The sequence below is a fragment of the Triticum urartu genome, chromosome 7A (genome assembly GCF_056163025.1).
Source record: "Triticum urartu cultivar PI428250 chromosome 7A, HENAU_Tu73, whole genome shotgun sequence".
Classification (NCBI taxonomy): domain Eukaryota; kingdom Viridiplantae; phylum Streptophyta; class Magnoliopsida; order Poales; family Poaceae; genus Triticum; species Triticum urartu.
The window spans coordinates 571,752,890-571,775,095 of NC_141879.1; the positions used below are offsets into that span (position 1 = coordinate 571,752,890).

The 22,206-nt window shown below is 49.0% G+C and overlaps 1 pseudogene across 1 annotated transcript; it reads left to right on the plus strand.

Annotated features, from left to right (window-relative positions):
* The first annotated feature begins 858 nt into the window (after positions 1-858).
* LOC125518579 (putative protein phosphatase 2C 38) lies at positions 859-5,229 on the plus strand (annotated as a pseudogene). The gene is made up of 5 exons (XR_015610058.1): positions 859-943; positions 1,271-1,637; positions 1,859-2,093; positions 2,408-2,535; positions 2,933-5,229. The product of XR_015610058.1 is annotated as a putative protein phosphatase 2C 38 (transcript).
* Positions 5,230-22,206: the final 16,977 nt, after the last annotated feature.

Consider the following 22,206-nt stretch of genomic DNA (forward strand, 5'->3'; position numbering starts at 1 on the left):
CTTGACAGAACCATTCCCTCGCTAGCCCTACCTCATCTCCCGTCTCCAGTCGCAGCCGCCGCCGCACCCCAATCCAACCCCGCCGCCGGCGATCTCCTCTCCCAAGGGAATCCCAAGGGAAGGGAAGGGAAGGAAAGGGAGAGGGAGCGCCCAGATCCAACCCCGCCGATCCCTTTGCCGCCGAACCCCTTGCCATCGCGCTCGCAACAAGGATCGATGCCTCCAGACTACCCTCGATCCGTGCGCTATCTCCGTTGGCCGCCAACGCCTCCGATCCCCTTCAGGACGCCCCTACGCCGCCGCCGAGATCCGAGAGGAGTCTCCCTTCGCCGACGCGGAGATCCCGTGCCTCTCTACAGATCACTCTCTCTCCTCTCGAAAGCTGTCGCCTCTCTGTCGCTGTTGGTGCTCGATGAAAGACGAGGGAGGCTCCTATCGGCGATTCCCTGTGGTCCTCGATGGCTCCTCCCGGCGATTCTCGATGGTCCTCGGCGGCTCCTCCCGGCGATACCCCATGGTCCTCGACGGCGACGCCGGCTAGGCCAGTCCTCTCTCTCTCTCTCGCTCACCCAATTTCCCCTGGCCGGCGAGCTAGGATTAGGGTTACCAGCTCGACGCCGCCACCCTGTCATGTTGCAGGTGCTGCTATTACCCGCTGTCGGGCCCGTGTGCTCGTGCGCTGTAGTCGCCATGTCATGTTGCCGCTGCTGTTTCTTGCTGATGCATGCCGCTTCTGCTCGTGGCCGACCCGTACTGATGTTATTGTTCGTGGTTGGCCTCCCTGTGTGTTCATGCTGCTGTTATTTACCCTGCTCCTGTGTCGTGCTCGTGCAGCTGCAGCGAAAAGATAATGGGGCGATGGGTGCCGGTGGCGGGCACTGGTGGTGGCGGAAGGCGCTGTGGAGGCGCTCGCTGCTACCCGGCACCACTTGGACACCACCGGGTTCAGCCTTGCGTGGACCTGGGCGGCATCGCCTTTGCAGTTGTTCCTCGCCGTTGAGCAGTTGTGCGTTATTTATTTCCTGCTGCAAACATACACATGCCTGACTATTACCTGAAATGTGACACTTATTTGTTGATGAAATACTTATGTCATGATTTGGAATTGCTTGTTCAGAAGCTTCCATGATATCAGGTCCTTCACAATTCATGTTACAATAGTATATTCCTCAATAAGTTAGATATGGTGGTTTGCCATTTTAGATGAATGAATCATCAGACTTTCAATTGGTTTGTTAGTTATAGCTGGCTGATGATTACTTCAATGCAGAGTTTGCGATGGAACAACAGACCTCTCGGCCGACATCCTCTACAGATCCTACACTGCCATGGAGGAGGTGTTTCTGAATCACGTGAGGAAGCAATGGCTCGTCAAACCGCAGATCTCCTCGGTTGGGTCATGTTGTTTGGTTGGCATTATCAATGAAGGGGTCCTCTACATAGCAAACACTGGTGATTCATGTGTTGTCCCCGGGAGGGTCGAAAGAGGCGCCAAAGACATTAAGGCAGTTCAGCTGTCATCTGAGCATAACGCGAGCTTTCCGGCTGTAAGGGATGAGCTAAGACAGGTACACCCAAATGACCCCCGGATCATGGCCCTAAAACACAAAGTTTGATGCATGAAGGGCATTATTCAGGTATTTCATTTTGCCGGCCTCTGTAAAATTGATGATGTCTATAAATACTCCTCTGTGTAAACCTGGGCCAGGAGTTTATTTGATAAAGGTTTCAATTTGCGCCCCATTTCATGGATTAATGATGCCAAGAGCATACCATTTGTGCAAAGTCCCAAGGTCGATGTCTTCTGACATATCTCACATAATAATTACTCGTGCTATGTTTTTTTCTTTGTATTCAGGTTTCCAGAATGATTGGCCACACCTACCTAAAAAGTTCGGAATTTAATCATGAGCCCCTTCTGGCCTGGTTCCATATTCGAAGGCCCTTCCATAATCCAATTCTTTGTCCCGAACCATCCATTGAAGAACATAGACTGTGCAAAATATCAGTTTGTTATATTTGCATCAGATGGACTATGTGAGCACTTAAACAATCAGGAAGCTGTGGATATAGTTCATTGTTCACCTCAGAATGTAAGTTGTTTCTTCTGTATCCACTAGAAACCGGAAATGAGAACACCATCTCTGCATAACTGAACCAAGTGACTGAAAATTTATGTTATATGGTACAACCTCACGAGAGAATTATTTTTGTACACGTAGAACACAGTTACATGTATGCCTTCAATGTTATTTGTTATTTTAAAAGATATTTTGAAATGTATAAATGAGCTTGGCTTTCAACCCCACAAGGTCTAAAATTTCTCAGTTTTATCAAGTCATACACCGTTTTAGTTACCATATGTATAATTGTGGATACCTGATACTCTAAATGCCCATTCGGCCAGGTTGATTTGCAAGGGCTGTGTGGAGCGAACCATGTTCCTCTAAACCAAGGGGTCCTTATGGCCCTTCTCCTGCAACTGGCACGCAACATAGCCGATGAGATATCCCTGAAGCTTCAAGGGATACAAAGGTTCATAAAATGTTTACACTTTACACATAGTATTTGGTTCATATCTCCATTGTTTTATGTTCAATTAACTGCTGCGGTTCTCTTAAATAGTTTGAATAATTTAGCATTTCGGGAAATTATAGTAGTTGTATATCCGACATCTGTTTGATAATTGATATCAAGGTGAAGGATAGATACCGGGCTCTAGATTATGTACATATATATCAAGATCACTTGTTTTTAAAGTTGGAGAAATATGGCTTTCCTATTTCATTGTCCATTAAACAACATTTTGAAATGCTTCTATTAATGCAACAAAGGTTGGATTCAGAAACGTAGTTTCTTATCTCCTGATGTGTATAATAGCTGTTTTGCAAACAAATATTTTATGGTATAATTTTTTTGTCTACATCTGCAGGATGTTATTACTCAACCCACATGATTGGGAGTTATAGAGGGACTTTATGTCGCACATTCCTCATGTACTACAGGCTTACTGGGCTAAGAATGAACAATGCTATATCGAGCAAATCTTCATGGATATATTATGTTGTTCTATCCTTTAGCTAGAGCTTGTTCTCTCTGCTTGCTCCAGAATTGTTACATATAACTTCAATATGCATGAACTAATTTATATCTTACAGAGATTTCAACTCCATATCATTCATGCAAGCTAAGCAGGTGTATCTTGGTCTTATGGAGTTTCCACCCACCATCATTAGCTGAGATACATTCTGCTATGCAGCACAATTTTGGGTATAAGCTAAATAACCTTAATTTGATGCATGTAACTGGAAGATGTGCCACATGCATGCTCATAATCGATTAATGGTATAATTAATCTTTCTTGATCTCATCAGTTTCGTTTAGGTAGTAAGCAACCTACACATCTGTAGCCTGAAGTTCAGAAGTTGGCATGGTTTTAGTTGAGAATAATGTAGCATTATATTATTAGCTTAGACTTTGAGCAACCTGGAAGCAAGATGTGAATAGCAGATCAATAGCATACACCTTTGTGGTTATTGCCCTATCTCATGACAGAGAGAGAAGTAAATAAATCAAAGTTGTGAACAACGGATGAGGTTTAATTAATTATGTCCACGCCGTGCTTATTAGCTTATCTCATAGTGACAAACTGAATATAACAAGTACCTACGAATTAGAGAGCAAAAACATTAGAAGTGCGTAAAATGTTATTCACTATTTATGTTCATATAGACCACGACATAAATTTTAGATATTGGTTTACTTAATTATTTACTAACTCGCAAAATTTGCAGTACATGGAGTAAAATGCAGAAACAATGGAAAAATAAAATATTAACAGAGGTTGCGGTTGGAGAACCTCAGAATCATGCTCTTCTCTGAAATCCAGTTAGCTGGGGTAATCCCCCTCTAGAAACATTGATGGAAACTCAATATTATCCAAGGAACTTACATTCCATAGGCTCTCTCTGTCCCCTCAAGTAAGCAGGTCATACATTAGGATGCTCAAGTTACAGTGACTTGATGTAGGTAAGCAACTTTCACACATTTTCTCTTCCAACCATCCGAACCATGCGGAGCTCCTGATGTTAGGCCCGGGCATGGGTTTCCGGGAGAACCTGCTCGTGCCTCATGCGAAAGACTTCCCTGCATTCGCGTGCCGCCACCAGAGCAGCAAGGCGCACAAAGGATGGGTGGCATCGGGCTTGCGCCGTGTACATGGTGTGCAGGAGAGGAGGCATGGTTCAAGGTTGTCTCTTCTGCGATGTGTATATGTATATTACCAGCTTGCGCCTCACTGAGGGGCTCAATGCTTATTGGGTTTCTTGTTACACTTTTAACCTCGGAGAGCGATTTCTGTTTTATTTTCCTCTATTGATCATGCTTACTATGCGTATACTTATTTTTATATTGATCATGCTTACTATGCGTACAACTGTTATTTCAGTGCTTTTATTGGAGGGAGTTGGTATTATCCAGATCATAGTTTTCCTGGATTGTCTGAGACCAGTGCCTCAAAGCAACGTCGCAGCTAACAAGGTTATTTGTATACTATTCTGCTACCAGTGTTAGGTCATTCACAGTCACGCACCCCAGCCACATGACCTATGTTGTCTCTTTGTTGCGCGGCCGAGGCCCTTCAATGCAGGGAGGAGGCGGCGTTCCTTAGCAACGCTCCATCTTATTACCTCGTCATTCATTTCTTATTTTTTTTTTCATCAAGTTTGGATTGCTTGATGAAAAAAAGAAAAGAAATGAACTTGATGAAAAAAATTAAGAAATGAATGACGAGGTAAGTATGGTACAAGTGCCTTTTGTTTTTCCACGGTGGAGTAAAGGGGCTTCAAGGATTGGAGTTACAAAGTCTACATGTGAAACCATAGAAATAATTTCTTATTGATATCTCTTCTTTGTTCATGTGTTCATTTACTCATAGTTTTCTTTTCAGTTTCTTGTATTAGTTTGTTGTAACAAGGTCGGAGATGATGGAGAGAAATGGTCCTGTAGGCGAAAGTGGTGCTTGTCGGTTATGTGTTGTCCAGACTTGTGCCGGCAGTGAGAACTGCAGTGATGTGCCTCCACATCTGTCATCCATCTATTAATTTCTTGGTAGTAATATTGCGACACTATCTTTTTTGCAGCCTTGTGATTTCTGTGATGTGATGTGCTGCTACTTCACCACTTTGCAAAGGAATGAATTATATCACTGATATTTATTTGTTACCATCAGTTCCTTGATTATTGAATGTCCTTATGCTTAAACACCAACATGTTGATTTTTGTGGCAGAAAAAAAATTACCAGATGTCATGCCATTGGACAATATTACAGTCTAAAGAAGTAGTTCTAGAAACTCATACTTGCATTATAGTCATAGCAACGCACATGCATCTAACTAATAACCATTGTTGAAGAAATCGTTAACGGTTGGCTGGCGAGTAGGGGATTAATAGGCTAATCAGCAAGTTAATCAGCCATTTAATCAATTAATCGGACGATTTATTGGTTTATCGGCTATTCGGTGACCCTATGAGTAGGGATTAATTGGCAAGTTAACTGGTTAATTGGACGAATTCTTAAACAGGGCTAATAACACTTTGTTTTGATACTTATTCTGTCGGATCTCCACACACTTCATGGATGAGGGCATGCTTTTGTGTACGTGAGCTGAATTGGTTCATTTGAATTTTGTTCAATGGCATGCCCTCATGGAATTTAACTAAGAACACTTCCCGGTTGCCACGGGCTTATTTTTGCATTGTCGAGTTGGTAGGCTGGCGTCCACAGTTTATTTCCGCCTCACCTCCTAACATCATTCCTCCCTGCTGTTTTTTCTCCCTCCCAGTAAAACCAAATCGATTCCCTCGACCCTATACCCATCCATCGATCAAAAGACCTCGTCATCCCTGCCCAAGAGGAAAATCGAGCTGGACGAATTCCTTAACAAGGATAAGCTCAAGGAGTTTTGGATGGAGACAATCGGCCACATCTTTGACCCGTAGCTTTTTTTGCGGGAATCTTTAACTCCACATTGTTGGGCGAAGTTATGTTTGCATCACCATTTTGGACTAAATCAATCGAATCTACTAAAAATAAATTCGTTTGGGTGTGTGACATTAACAGCGTGACAAGAACAATGATGATGGGATGCTCACGGGAGATGAGCTCAAGAAGGTGGATAAGCCAATCATGCATAGATACATGTATGAATTATACGTGCACAAACATACTATGACATGTATCTCATTCCAAGCTTGATACGCCGAGTTAGTCTCTCGGAGGTGCTCATACGGGTAGGATGTGCATGTGTGCGTCCATAGGAGTGCGTGTATGCGCGTATATATGAGCGCTACGTCCATACCGTGTTAAAAAAACTTTAGTTTTGGTAAGAGATTTTGTTGCCCGTAATAACGCACACGCATTTAATTACGTGTAATTAAAAATTAAATTAAAAGCCCGTGGCAACACACGGGCGTTCTACTAGTCCTAGTAGGATTCCACCTCCCATATGAAATAAGAAAAGAGGAAGGGAAAAGGAGAAGGAAGGAAGGGGGCGCCCCCCTTCCCTAGTCCAATTCGGACCAGACCAAGGGGAGGGGTGCGGCCACCCATGAGGCCCTTTTCCTTCTTTCCCGTATGGCCCAATAAGGCCTAATACGTATTCCCGTAACTCTCCGGTACTCCGAAAAAATACCTGAATCACTCGAAACCTTTCCGATATCCGAATATAGTCGTCCAATATATCGATCTTTACGTCTCGACCATTTCGAGACTCCTCGTCATGTCCCTGATCTCATCCGGGACTCCGAACTCCTTCGGTACATCAAAACTCATAAACTCATAATATAACTGTCATTGAAACTTTAAGCGTGCGGACCCTACGGGTTCGAGAGTATGTAGACATGACCGAGACACGTCTCCGGTCAATAACCAATAGCGGAACCTGGATGCTCATATTGGCTCCCACATATTCTACGAAGATCTTTATTGGTCAGACCGCATAACAACATACGTTGTTCCCTTTGTCATCGGTATGTTACTTGCCCGAGATTCGATCGTCGGTATCTCAATACCAAGTTCAATCTCGTTACCGACAAGTCTCTTTACTCGTTCCGTAATACATCATCCCGCAACTATCTCATTAGTTGCAATGCTTGCAAGGCTTAAGTGATGTGTATTACCGAGAGGGCCCAGAGATACCTCTCCGACAATCGGAGTGACAAATCCTAATCTCGAAATACGCCAACCCAACATGTACCTTCGGAGACACCTGTAGAGCACCTTTATAATCAACCAATTATGTTGTGACGTTCGGTAGCACACAAAGTGTTCCTCTGGTAAATGGGAGTTGCATAATCTCATAGTCATAGGAACATGTATAAGTCATGAAGAAAGCAATAGCAACATACTAAACGATCGGGTGCTAAGCTAACGGAATGGGTCATGTCAATCACATCATTCTCCTAATGATGTGATCCCGCTAATCAAATGACAACTCATGTCTATGGTTAGGAAACATAACCATCTTTGATCAACGAGCTAGTCAAGTAGAGGCATACTAGTGACACTCTATTTGTCTATGTATTCACACATGTATTATGTTTCCGGTTAATACAATTCTAGCATGAACAATAAACATTTATCATGATATAAGGAAATAAACAATAACTTTATTATTGCCTCTAGGGCATATTTCCTTCATCTTGAGCTTGCGTTGGTTTTCCCCAAAGAGGAAGGGATGATGCAGTAGAGTAGCGTAAGTATTTCCCTCAGTTTTTGAGAACCAAGGTATCAATCCAGTAGGAGCCCACGCTCAAGTCCCTCGTACCTGCACAAAGCGACAGCTACTCGCAACCAACGCGATTAGGGGTTGTCAAGCCCTTCACGGTCACTTACGAGAGTGAGATCTGATAGATATAATCTTTTTGGTATTTTTGATATAAAGATACAAAGTAAAAAGTAAAGGCAAAGTAAAAAGCAAAACAATATTAAAGTGATGGAGATTGATATGATGAGAATAGACCCGGGGCCATAGGTTTCACTAGTGGCTTCTCTCAAGAGCATAAGTATTCTATGGTGGGTGAACAAATTACTGTTGAGCAATTGATAGAATTGAGCATAATTATGAGAATATCTAGGCATGATCATGTATATAGGCATCACGTCCGTGATAAGTAGATCGAAACGATTCTGCATCTACTACTATTACTCCACTCATCGACCGCTATCCAGCATGCATCTAGAGTATTAAGTTAAAAACAGAGTAACGCCTTAAGCAAGATGACATGATGTAGAGAGATAAATTCATGCAATATGAAATAAACCCCATCTTGTTATCCTCGATGGCAACGGTACAATACGTGCCTTGCTGCCCTTTCTGTCACTGGGTAAGGACACCGCAAGATCGAACCCAAAGCTAAGCACTTCTCCCATGGCAAGAACTACCAATCTAGTTGGCCAAACCAAACGGATAATTCAAAGAGACTTGAAAATATAACCAATCATACATAAAAGAATTCAGAGAAGATTCAAATATTATTCATAGATAGACTTGATCATAAACCCACAATTCATCGGTCTCAACAAACACACCGCAAAAAGAAGATTACATCGAATAGATCTCCATGAGAGGGGGAGAACTTTGTATTGAGATTCAAAGAGAGAGAAGAAGCCATCTAACTACTAACTATGGACCCGAAGGTCTGAGGTAAACTACTCACACTTCATCGGAGAGGCTCTGATGATGTAGAAGCCCTCCATGATGACGGCCCTCTTCCGGCGGAGCTCCGGAACAGGCCCCAAGATGGGATCTCGTGGATACAGAAAGTTGCGGCAGTGGAATTAGGTTTTTGGCTCCTGTTCTGATCGTTTGGGGGTACGTGTGTATATATAGGAGGAAGGAGTACGTCGGTGGAGCACCAAGGGGCCCACGAGGCAGGGGAGCGCGCCATAGGGGGGGCGTGCCCCCCACCCTCGTGACCTCCTCTTTGATCCCTTGCAGTAGGGTCCAAGTCTCCTGGATCACGTTCGTTGAGAAAATCACGTTTCCGAAGATTTTATTCCGTTTGGACTCCGTTTGATATTCCGTTTATCCGAAACACTGAAATAGGCAAAAACAGCAATTCCGGGCTGGGCCTCCAGTTAATAGGTTAGTCCCAAAAATAATATAAAAGTGGAAAATAAAGCCCAATATAGTCCAAAACAGTAGATAATATAGCATGGAGCAATCAAAAATTATAGATACGTTGGAGACGTATCACACGCTGCCTCTACATCTACCTTCGGGATTAGTATTAGACCTAAATAATTGTTATTTGGTGCCAGCGTTGAGCATGAACATTATATCTGGATCTTGTTTGATGTGAGGCGGTTATTCATTTAAATCGGAGAATAATGGTTGTTTTATTTATGAGTGATATCTTTTATGGTCATGCACCCTTGAAGACTGGTCTATTTTTGCTAAATCTCGATAGTGGTGATACACATATTCATAATATTGAAGCCAAAAGATGCAGAGCTGATAATGATAGTGCAACTTATTTGTGGCACTGCCGTTTAGGTCATATCGGAGTAAAGCGCATGAAGAAACTCCATACTGATGGACTTTTGGAACCACTTGATTATGAATCACTTGGTACTTGCGAACCGTGCCTCATGGGCAAGATGACTAAAACACCGTTCTCCGGAACTATGGAGAGAGCAACAGATTTGTTGGAGATCATACATACAGATATATGTGGTCCGATGAATGTTGAAGCATGTGGCGGATATCGATATTTTCTCACCTTCACAGATGATTTAAGCAGATATGGGTATATGTACTTAATGAAACATAAGTCAGAAACATTTGAAAAGTTCAAAGAATTTCAGAGTGAAGTTGAAAATCATCATAACAAGAAAATAAAGTTTCTACGATCTGATCGTGGAGAAGAGTATTTGAGTTATGAGTTTGGTCTTCATTTCAGAATAGTTTCGCAACTCACGCCACCCGGAACACCACAGCGTAATGGTGTGTCCGAACGTCGTAATCGTACTTTACTAGATATGGTGCGATCTATGATGTCTCTTACTGATTTACTGCTATCGTTTTGGGGTTATGCTTTAGAGACAGTCGCATTCACCTTAAATAGGGCACCATCGAAATCCATTGAGACGACGCCTTATGAACTATGGTTTGGTAAGAAACCAAAGTTGTCGTTACTGAAAGTTTGGGGCTGCGATGCTTATGTGAAAAAGCTTCAACCTGATAAGCTCGAACCCAAATCGGAGAAATGTGTCTTCATAGGATACCCAAAGGAGACTATTGGGTACACCTTCTATCACGGATCTGAAGGCAAGACTTTTGTTGCTAAATTCAGTGTTTTTCTAGAGAAGAAGTTTCTCTCGAAAGAAGTGAGTGGGAGGAAAGTAGAACTTGATGAGGTAATTGTACCTGCTCCCTTATTGGAAAGTATTTCATCACAGAAACCGGTTTCTGCGACACCTACACCAATTTGTGAGGAAGTTAATGATGATGATCATGAAACTTTAGATCGAGTTGTTACTGAACCTCGTAGGTCAACCAGAGTAAGATTCGCACTAGAGTGGTATGGTAATCATGTTCTGGAAGTTATGTTACTAGACCATGACGAACCTACGAACTATGAAGAAGCGATGGTGAGCCCAGATTCCGCAAAATGGCTTGAGGCCATGAAATCTGAGATGGGATCCATGTATGAGAACAAAGTGTGGACTTTGGTTGACTTGCCCGATGATCGGCAAGCAATTGAGAATAAATGGATATTCAAGAAGAAGACTGACGCTGAAGGTAATATTACTGTCTATAAAGCTCGACTTGTTGCAAAAGGTTTTTGACAAGTTCAAGGGATTGACTACGATGAGACCTTCTCACCCGTAGTGATGCTAAAGTCTGTCCAAATAATGTTAGCAATTGCCGCATTTTAGGATTATGAAATTTGGCAAATGGATGTCAAAACTGCATTCCTGAATGGATTTCTGGAAGAAGAGTTGTATATGATGCAACCAGAAGGTTTTGTCGATCCAAAGGGAGCTAACAAAGTGTGCAAGCTCCAGCGATCCATTTATGGACTGCTACAAGCCTCTCGGAGTTGGAATAAACGCTTTGATAGTGTGATCAAAGCATTTGGTTTTATACAGACTTTTGGAGAAGTCTGTATTTACAAGAAAGTGAGTGGGAGCTCTGTAGCATTTCTAATATTATATGTGGATGACATATTGTTGATTGGAAATGATATAGAATTTCTGGATAGCATAAAAGGATACTTGAATAAGAGTTTTTCAATGAAAGACCTCGGTGAAGCTGCTTATATATTAGGCATCAAGATCTATAGAGATAGATCAAGACGCTTAATTGGACTTTCACAAAGCACATACCTTGACAAAGTTTTGAAGAAGTTCAAAATGGATCAAGCAAAGAAAGAGTTCCTGCCTGTGTTACAAGGTGTGAAGTTGAGTAAGACTCAATGCCCGACCACTGCAGAAGATAGAGAGAAAATGAAAGATGATCCCTATGTTTCAGCCATAGGCTCTATCATGTATGCAATGCTGTGTACCAGACCTGATGTGTGCCTTGCTATAAGTCTAGCAGGGAGGTACCAAAGTAATCCAGGAGTGGATCACTGGACAGCGGTCAAGAACATCCTGAAATACCTGAAAAGGACTAAGGATATGTTTCTCGTTTATGGAGGTAACAAAGATCTCATCGTAAATGGTTACATTGATGCAAGCTTTGACACTGATCCAGACGATTCTAAATCGCAAACCGGATACGTGTTTACATTGAACGGTGGAGCTGTCAGTTGGTGCAGTTCTAAACAAAGTGTTGTGGCGGGATCTACTTGTGAAGTGGAGTACATAGCTGCTTCGGAAGCAGCAAATGAAGGATTCTAGATGAAGGAGTTCATATCCGATCTAGGTGTCATACCTAGTGGATCGGGTCCAATGAAAATCTTTTGTGACAATACTGCTGCAATTGCCTTGGCGAAGGAATCCGGATTTCACAAGAGAACCAAGCACATCAAGAGGCGCTTCAATTCCATCTGGGATTTAGTCCAGGTGGGAGACATAGAAATTTGCAAAGACACATACGGATTTGAATGTTGCAGACCCGTTGACTAAGCCTCTTCAATGAGCAAAACATGATCAGCACCAAGGCTCCATGGGTGTTAGAATCATTACTGTGTAATCTAGATTATTGACTCTAGTGCAAGTGGGAGACTGAAGGAAATATGCCCTAGAGGCAATAATAAAGTTATTATTTATTTCCTTATATCATGATAAATGTTTATTATTCATGCTAGAATTGTATTAACAGAAAACATAATACATGTGTGAATACATAGACAAACAGTATGTCACTAGTATGCCTCTACTTGACTAGCTCATTGATTAGAGATGGTTAAGTTTCCTAACCATAGACAAAGTGTTGTCATTTGATTAATGAGATCACATCATTAGGGGAATGATGTGATTGACTTGACCCATTCCGTTAGCTTAGCACCCGATCGTTTAGTATGTTGCTATTGCTTTCTTCATGACTTATACATGTTCCTATGACTATGAGATTATGCAACTCCCGTTTATCGGAGGAACACTTTGTGTGCTACCAAACATCAAAACGTAACTGGGTGATTATAAAGGTGCTCTATAGGTATCTCCGAAGGTACTTGTTGGGCTGGCATATTCCGAGATTAGGATTTGTCACTCTGATTGTTAGAGAGGTATCTCTGGGCCCTCTCGGTAATGAAAATCACTTAAGCCTTGCAAGCATTGCAACTAATGAGTTAGTTGCGAGATGATGTATTACAGAATGAGTAAAGAGACTTACCGGTAACAAGATTAAACTAGGTATTGAGATACCGACGATCGAATCTCGGGCAAGTAACATACCGATGACAAAGGGAGCAACGTATGTTGTTATGCGGTTTTACCGATAAAGATCTTCGTAGAATATGTGGGAGCCAATATGAACATCCAGGTTTCGCTATTGGTTATTGACCGGAGACATGTCTCGGTCATGTCTACATAGTTCTCGAACCCGTAGGGTCCGCACACTTAACGTTTCTATGACAGTTATATTATGAGTTTATATGTTTTTATGTACCGAAGGTTGTTCGGAGTCTCGGATGTGATCCTAGACATGACGAGGAGTCTCGAAATGGTCGATACATGAAGATTGATATATTGGAATCCTATGTTTGGATATCGGAAGTGTTCCGGGTGAAATCGGGATTTTACCGGAGTACCGGGAGGTTACCGGAACCCCCGGGGGCTTAATGGGCCTACATGGGCCTTAGTGGAAATAGAGGGCAGCAAGGGGAGTGTGGGGCGCGCCCCCCAAGGCCCAAACCGAATTGGTTTAGGGCAAGGGGGGCCGGGCCCCTCTTTCCTTCTCCCCCTTTCCCTTTCCTTCCCCCTCTCCTACACCTACTAGGAATAGGAGGAGTCCTAATCCTAGTGGGAGTAGGACTCCCCCTTGGCGCGCCTCTCCCTGGCCGGCCGCCTCCTCCCCTTGCTCCTTTATATACGGGGGCAGGGGGCACCCCATAGAACAATTAATCGTTTAATCTTTTAGCTGTGTGCGGTGCCCCCCTCCACCATAGTCCACCTCGATAATACTGTAGCGGTGCTTAGGCGAAGCTCTGCGTCGGTAGAACATCATTATCGTCACCATGCCATCGTGCTGACAAAACTCTCCCTCAACACTCGGTTGGATCGGAGTTCGAGGGACGTCATCGGGCTGAACGTGTGCTGAACTCGGAGGTGTCGTACGTTCGGTACTTGATCTGTCGGATAGTGAAGATGTACGACTACATCAACCGCGTTGTGCTAACGCTTCCGCTTTCGGTCTACAAGGGTACATGGACAACACTCTCCCCTCTCGTTGCTATGCATCACCATGATCTTGCATGTGCGTAGGATTTTTTTTGAAATTACTACGTTACCCAACAAATACATCATCCCGCAAGTAACTCATTAGTTGTAATGCTTGCATGGCTTATAGTTATGTGCATTACCGTGTGGGCCCAGAGATACCTCTCCGACAGTCGGAGTGACAAATCCTAATCTCCAAATACGCCAACCCAACAAGTACCTTCGGAGACACCTGTAGAGCACCTTTATAATCACCCAGTTACGTTGTGGCGTTTGGTGGCACACAAAGTGTTCCGCCGGTAAACGGGAGTTACATAATCTCATAATCATAGAAACATGTATAAGTTATGAAGAAAGCAATAGCAACAAACTAAACGATCAAGTGCTAAGCTAACGGAATGGGTCAAGTCAATCACATCATTCTCCTAATGATGTGATCCCGTTAATCAAATGACAACTCATGTCTATGGTTAGGAAACTTAACCATCTTTGATCAACGAGCTAGTCAAGTAGAGGCATACTAGTGACACTCTGTTTGTCTATGTATTCACACATGTATTATGTTTCCGGTTAATACAATTCTAGCATGAATAATAAACATTTATCATGAAATAAGGAAATAAATAATAACTTTATTATTGCCTCTAGGGCATATTTCCTTCACCCCTAGGCGCGCGCCCCTGCCTCGTGGGCCCCTCGGTGGCCCTCTGTTGGTGTCAAAACCTGCGGATCTCGGGTAGGGGGTCCCGAACTGTGCGTCTAAGGCGGATGGTAACAGGAGGCAGGGGACACAATGTTTACCCAGGTTCGGGCCCTCTCGATGGAGGTAATACCCTATGTCCTACTTGATTGATCTTGATGATATGAGTATTACAAGAGTTGATCTACCACGAGATCGTAGAGGCTAAACCCTAGAAGCTAGCCTATGATTCTGATTGTTTTTGTCCTACGGACTAAACCCTCTGGTTTATATAGACACCAGAGGGGGCTAGGGTTACACAGAGTCGGTTACAAGGGAGGAGATCTACATATCCGAATTGCCAAGCTTGCCTTCCATGCAAAGGAGAGTCCCACCCGGACACGGGACGAAGTCTTCAATCTTGTATCTTCATAGTCCAACAGTCCGGCCAAAGTATATAGTCCGTCTGTCCGAGGACCCCCTAATCCAGGACTCACTCAGTAGCCCCTGAACCAGGCTTCAATGACGATGAGTCCGGCGCGCAAATTGTCTTCGGCATTGCAAGGCGGGTTCCTTCTCCGAATACTCCATAGAAGATTTTGAACACAAGGATCGTGTCCGGTTCTGCAAAACAAATTCCACATACCATCGTAGAGAGTATAATATTCCCACAAATCTAATCTGCTGACAACTTTTCATAACGTGACATCACGCCATGGCCCGGTCATTATTCGAACCGTTTTTCTCAACTAGCTACTACGTGTATTGCGAGGCGGTTTTCTGGGGACGTCTTGTCGAAGCAGAGATGGTGTCCCCTTACACAGGATTCTCATCAATAGGGTGTGGGTAACCCAATCGTGCCATCAATTACGGTGCTTGGGGAATAAGCGAATTTACCAGGCAGGTGGGGAGACGCATAGCTTCTTCCGCCCTTATAAAGGGACAAGGACTCCTCCTTTTCACCCACGCCTTCTTCTTCCCTGCGCATCCATTCTTGCGCACTCGAGCTCCAGCGCCCAAGTTCGCATTTTCTCCGTAAAACCACTCCAAACATGTCCGGAGCGGGAGGCAAGTGGATGGTCTCCTCCGTTACAGAGGAGAACATTGTGAAGCTCCGGGAAGCCGGATACCTGGCTGCAAACATTGCGCACCGGCTCCCAGACGAGGGGCAGATCGTCCCTACTCCAGGACCCCATGAGAGGGTTGTATTCCTCCCCCACTTCGTCCGCGGGCTGGGATTTCCCCTCCACCCGTTCGTCTGAGGGCTCATGTTCTACTATGGGCTGGACTTCCATGATCTGGCCCCCAATTTCATCCTCAACATTTCGGCGTTTATTGTCGTGTGCGAGGCCTTCCTCCGCATCAAGCCCCACTTCGGCCTATGGCGGAAGACCTTCAACGTGAAACCGAAGGTGGTGGTCAGCCAGCAAGCGGAGTGCGGAGGCGCCATGGTGGGCAAAATGCCTAATGTCACCTGGCTCGAAGGCTCCTATGTGGAGACCGTGAAGGGGTGGCAATCAGGGTGGTTCTACATCACCGAGCCACGCGACACCAACTGGGCGGTGGCCCCCGAATTTCGATCCGGCATCCCCACGCGGCTCACCTCCTGGAAAGAGAAGGTCCTATCCTGGGGTTCATCGGTGGAGCTGACCGGACTCCAAAACTGCGTAAGAAATATGATAAGCAAGAAAATCAAGCTCGTCAACGTGGTCCAGGTCATGCTCTTCCGCCGGATCCTTCCGTGTCAAGGACGGACATTCAATATGTGGGAGTTCGACCCGGCTAAGCACCAGACGTTGCGAGAGCTTTTTGACACGACGCACCAAGACGTCTGGAGGGTGCTATTCAAGGCCGTCGAGGTACCTCCTCCCCTTACCGAGGATCGCGGACTCAGCGCAAAGCGCCCTGCCAATCCGGTAAGCTCTTTATATCTCATAAGATGTTTCTTTCCCCGGTATAATAATGTGGGGGATCTAAGCCTCCATGCCATTTAACAGGAATGGGTCGCGACAGCGGAGCAGATCGACTGTCCGACCCCACTGCCCGAGGATCCAGCAGGTGCTCTCTTAACGGAGATGCTGGCTTCGGCGCCCTATGAGGCGCCAGAGAAGAAGGCCACAGGGACCAGGAAAGGTCTCCAGCGCAAGGTCATATCAGAATCATCGTCCGATAACACTGTCGGGGGTTTGGTGCGACATATGCCAAAGGATGGCTTATCATGGTGGGGGCGAGTAGAACGTCGCCGGTGCCTGGAAACGGGATGAGGCGAAGGCATGCACGTCGGCGAATCTTACCCAGCTTCAGGGCTCTCCGGGGAGATAATACCCCTACTACTGCTCTGCTGGGTCTCCGCATGATCACTATGGCAAAGTGTTTACACGGTTGCCCCTTGAGCTGTTTTCTGGTGGTAGGAGAGGGCGAGGCTAGCTCTCTCCCTTCTATATGATCTGGTCTAGAGCTAATGGGTTCCAACCCTTTGCATGGGTGCCCTGGGGGGTTTATATAGGCCTACCCCCAGGGGTACAATGGTAATCCGGCTGGACGCGGGCCCAGCCGTCAGTGCCTCTGGCCTCCGTCTTCTCTGCCGACTGCTGGGGCCCGCCGACTGGCGGGCCCCGCCGACTTGCCTGGTACGGAGCCGACAGGCCGCGTCCGCCGCGGGCGGGTCTTGTTGGCTGCTGATTACTGTAGCCATGCTTCTGATGACGCGAGCTTGACTAGGAGGTCGTGGCGACAGCCCCGCCGCCTGGCGGGCGATCACTATTGCCACTCTCCATCACATCTCGATTAATGGCGCGTGGGCCCCGGGGGAGGGCTCGGCCGACTCCCAGGGGCCGACTCCCAGCGGACCTGACTGGTGGTCCTCTTGCCGTCTCCTGGGGTCTCACTGACTGGTGGGACCCGCTGCCTCTGGGCCGTACAGACAAGCCGTCGTGGGTGCAGGATTCGGTCCTGCGATGCTGATGTCAGGGCCGGCATGGCTACAGTGCCACGCCGCACGGAGATCTTCCGGGGTACGGCGTGCTGTGGCCATGCCTACCCTTGGTAAGGGGCAGGAGCGGGCTTCATTGTTGCCACTCCCCTGCCCTGTCCCACTTGATGAGGTCGTGAGGGGTGTTTGAGTCGCAGGCTGACTCCCCAAAGCCGGCTTCTCTGGAAGTCGCCAATCAGGAGTCGGCTTTCCCTGAAGCCGTCCCTGGGACTCGGCCGTGAGTGGTCAGTCGGCCATCTTGCCGTTGACTTCTCGAAGGCGGCTCTTCGTCCTGGGGTCTTGAGGGGCGCAGCCTGCCCCGATGTCTTGAAAGGTTCTGGGGCTCGGGTTGGCCTACCCGTGGCCCATTACTCCGACAGTAGTCCCCGAAGCTGGTGAGGCGCCGCGGACGATCGGCCGAGAAGCCTCAGCAGTTTCTCTTTCCGGGTGCTCAACACATGGTCTTTGATTGACTTCTGCCGGGCCGACTAGAAGGAGTTGGAGTCGCTCAATTCGGACTTACTCGATATTTCGAACGTCGTGGCGGGATCCAAGTAGCATGCTAGCTAAGCCTCCAGGCCGCCGCCCGTTCTAGGCCTGTCTTGCGATGACACGTGGCTGGGCCGTCCTACCAGCCTACGCGCGCGACGGGACAGGCCCATAGGCGGGGCCCGCCACTACCGCACCTCGGCGCCCGAGCGGATCCGCTGCGGCCCTGGCGGACGGTTGGGATTCCCGTGGAGTTACTGCGCGCAGTAACTTTATCGTGGAACGTGGGGGTCGTGGGGCCGTGGGCACAGTAAATCCCCACATCCGCCCCTCGGCTTCGCAGCCCACGGGGCTATAAGTAGGGGGAAGAGGGGGGCACGCGCGCCCCTCCTTCCCACCACTCCTCGCTTTCTTCCTTCTCACTGCTCCTCGCTCTCCTCCTTCTTCTTCTTCTTCTTCACTCCGCCGCGCTCCCAAGCTCCGGCGAACGCCGCGGCGATCAGCTCGCGATGAGTTCTTCCTCCGCCGCCGCGCCTCCCCCGGTGCGCTCCGGCACTTGGGACGGTTCCGAAGTTCACAACGACCACATCGAGTTCCTTCGCCGGACTCGTCGGCTTCCCGGCGAGGATCACGTGCGGGTGCACCTTGCGCTGAAGGGGGAGATTTCCCCCGCGCCACAGGAGGGTGAGCGGGTCATCTTCCGCTCGCACTGCTTGCGCGGGTTGGGGCTGCCGGCCAGCAGTTTCGTCCGATCTTTCCTGGAGTTCTACGGCCTCCAGCCGCACCACCTCACCCCCAACACAGTGGTGCTGTTGTCCGCCTTCATGGCCTTGTGCGAAGGCTTCCTCGGAGTCCTCCCCACCCTCGAGCTCTGGGGGAGTTCTTCTTCTCCAATCTTGGCACCCAGGCCGCGGGCGTGCCGGCTCAGTGCGGCACTTTCATCGCCGTGCGGAGGTCGGGGGCCGACAATCCCTTCCCCTCCAACTCGCTGATAAATTCGGTGAAGATGTGGCAGAGATCCTACTTTTACGTCAGGAGCGTCTCCGCGAGGGGGGACTGGGTAAACCTGCCAGCTTTCGAAGCCGACCCGCCGGCTGGGCGACTGCCCAACTGGTCGTACCGGGCCAAGTCGCTGACGCCTACGGGAGCCGGCGCCATCGCGCGACTCCGAGTGCTGACGCAGTCGGAGGGTTTGACTGGTCCAGACCTGTTGGCCGCCTTCGTGGCGCGCCGAGTTCTCCCACTCCAAGGCCGCCCCCACATGATATGCCAGATGAGCGGGCACCGCGACCCGAGTCGGATGTGCACCAAGGACATGCCTCACGAAGAGGTGGCCTTCATGGTGAACTACCTCTCGGATAGCAAGCTCCTGGAGGATTGGCGGTTCGGCAAGGAGCCGTATCCCCACGCCAACCCTCCGCCCGTGGTGAGTTGCCTATCCTTTCTTTCTTTGGATTGTCTTCTCTCTCGCCGAGTTTGTTTTGACCAGTCGGCTTTGGTCAGAATCCCCTCCTCCACCCGCCAGCCAGCACCTCGGGGCCTGCCCGTGAGTTCCTCGCCGACCGAGCGGAGAGCAATGTTGACGACCCCGATCTGGGGGCGGCGGCTCTGGAGGACAACATCGAGGGAGGAGGAGGAACACCAGGCGACTTCAGGCCTTCGGCCACTTTCGCCGACTGGCCTGACGACGACGCCGAGGGGGAAGTCGCCCCCCCCCCCGCCATCGGCCAGGAGCTAGCCAGCCTGGCGCGGGCTCTTCTGCCGCGCCGGGTGCTCCAGGCGGTGGGAAGAAGCGCAGGGCCGTGCCGACCTTGTTCGGCAGTCGGCCGAAGAAACCCAAGGGTTCGGCTGCGGCGACCCGGCGGGACGAGGCAGCCACGAAGGCCATCCGCTTCCGTAAGGAAGTGAAGAAGCCACCATTGGTCTCCGCGTGAGTATTCTGTCTCAATGATTTATTATTTCTTTGTGGCTTTGTCTGAGTCTTTGCTTGCTCCCCTTGCTTCAGGGCTCCCCTCACTCTTGAGAGGGTCACCACCGCCTCCGTCATGGGGTCAGCCGAGACGTCTGCCACCACTCGGCGGATTGACCCCGCTGCTGACCTCTGGGAGGCGACGGAGCGGAATGCGCAGGAGAAGCGCAACGAAGAAGAGGCTGTTCGCCTGGAGAAGGCGGAGGCCGACAGGGCGGAGGCCTCTGCCAAGAAAAAACTGGCGGAGGCCGAAGCCGCCGCCGCGATGAAGCGGCAGGCTGAGGAAGCCGCACGCCGCCAATCGGCGGTGTTCGTCACCCCATTGAACTCTGCGCCGCCGCCTCCGAAGTTCACGGGGCAGACTGGGGAAGCCGGCGGTGAGAACACCGTCGTAGAGAGGGAAGGCGGCGACCCCTCTACGCCGGACGTGATTGTTCCGCCGCCGCCTCCGCCGCCGTCTGCGAGTGCGCAAGGGGAGCAGCCAGCGGACCATCCGGTGCCGCCGACCGAAGACGAGGCCGTGGCGAGGCTGCTCCTCCGAGTCGGCTCACCAACGCGCCGCCGTCTGGAGAAGGCGACTTCGGCGCCCCGCCCCCTGGAAGCCGGCACCGCCAGCTCGGCGATCCCAGACGCCGAAGCGACAAGCGCCGCGCCCATTGGGTGGGTGGGAGGAGGCGGCACAGGGCCGCTGAACCAGGCGCTCCTGGACGTCCAGGCGAAGCTTCGCACTGAGGGCGACGCTCTCCAGAGTTGCACCAAGGCGTTCCTGGCGTCGCGGGCAGCCGTCCGGGTATGTTTTTTCCTTTGGTCTTTGTTTTCATGTTCCTCTCTGTGGGGGCGCGCCAGCGCACCCACTGGGTGTAGTCCCCGAGTTTCGGGCTGGCTGCTGAGCAGGCGGCTCGGAACTCCAATTGATGAACTCTGGGTATTAACTTTTTGTCTGAAACATTTGACGCAGGATTACCACAACCTCCGCGTCACTGCCTTCAACCGTAACGTTGAAGAGCTGGGCAAGCGGACCGCCGATTTGTCGGAGAGCCAGAGTAAGTCCTTTTCCTTCTTTGCGGGGGCGCGCTGGCGCACCCGCGGGCTGTAGTCCCCGAGATTCGGGCCGACTGCTGAGCAGTCGGGCCGGATCTCCCCGGTGACCTTCTTTACTTGATGACTTAACGCCTTCTTTCTTCCTTCTTTTCAGGATCCAACACTTCTCTTCAACAGCAGCTGAGCGACGCCAACTCCGCTTTGCGCGCCAAAGAGGAGGAGTGCGGCAAGCTCGCCACGGAGCGTGACCTGCTAGCCACTCAATTGGCAGAGCAGAAGGAGCTACTTGTGAAGACGCAGAGGGAGGCGGAGGAGACGGAAACCGCCCTCTTGGCCGAGTTCGCGAGCGAGCGCTCCTCCTGGTCTGACAAGGAGGCGATGCTGGCCTCCGGCTTCCATGAGATTGAAGACATCGTTGATGGTGGGTTTCTTTACTTTCTTTCTTCGAGCTGCCGATTTAAGTCGTGCCGACTTTTGGTTTTTGACTTGCTTCTTTGTTTCTTCCTGTCTTTGCAGACTTCTTTCCTAGGCAGTCGCAGGCCGCCCTCCAAGCCATCGAGGATGACCATGAAGGTCGGAGGGCGGAGGGTGCAGAGATTGCCGCCAACGCCCCCCGAACTCTTGACGAGCACATCCTGAGCATCGAGGCTCGCCTTCGACCGGCTCATCGGATGTTGCGCCGGCTTCAGCGTGTCGGTGCCCAGGCGATTGCTGCCCTGTGGCCGGATATGCAGGCTCCGCGCACCCCCAGCCTGACGGACGACTGGCTAGAGGTCACGGCTGGTCGTCTTGAGGCCTGGAAGGGCTCTTCGGCCCGAGCTGGAGCATGCCGGGCCTTGGAGTTCGTCAAGGCATGGTATCCGGGGCTGGATCTAGACCGGCTGGCCACGCTTCGGTCAGAGGCCCAGCCGGAGCTGGCAGCTGCGGAAGACGCCCTCGTCAAGCGTACTGCGGCGATCGCCGAGTACACCGACACCAGTATCTTCGTCCCCGAGCGATCTGAAGACGGCGAGGAGGTACCGCCGGAGTGGTTTGGGATGAACCCAGACTACAGCGAGGACTCGGCGGAGGTGATTGGCTCCAGCGTCGAGGAGGAGGGCGAGGCGGAGGACGGAGGCGAGGCGGAGGCACCAGAAGACGGAGTAGACGGCCAACCTCAGCTCGA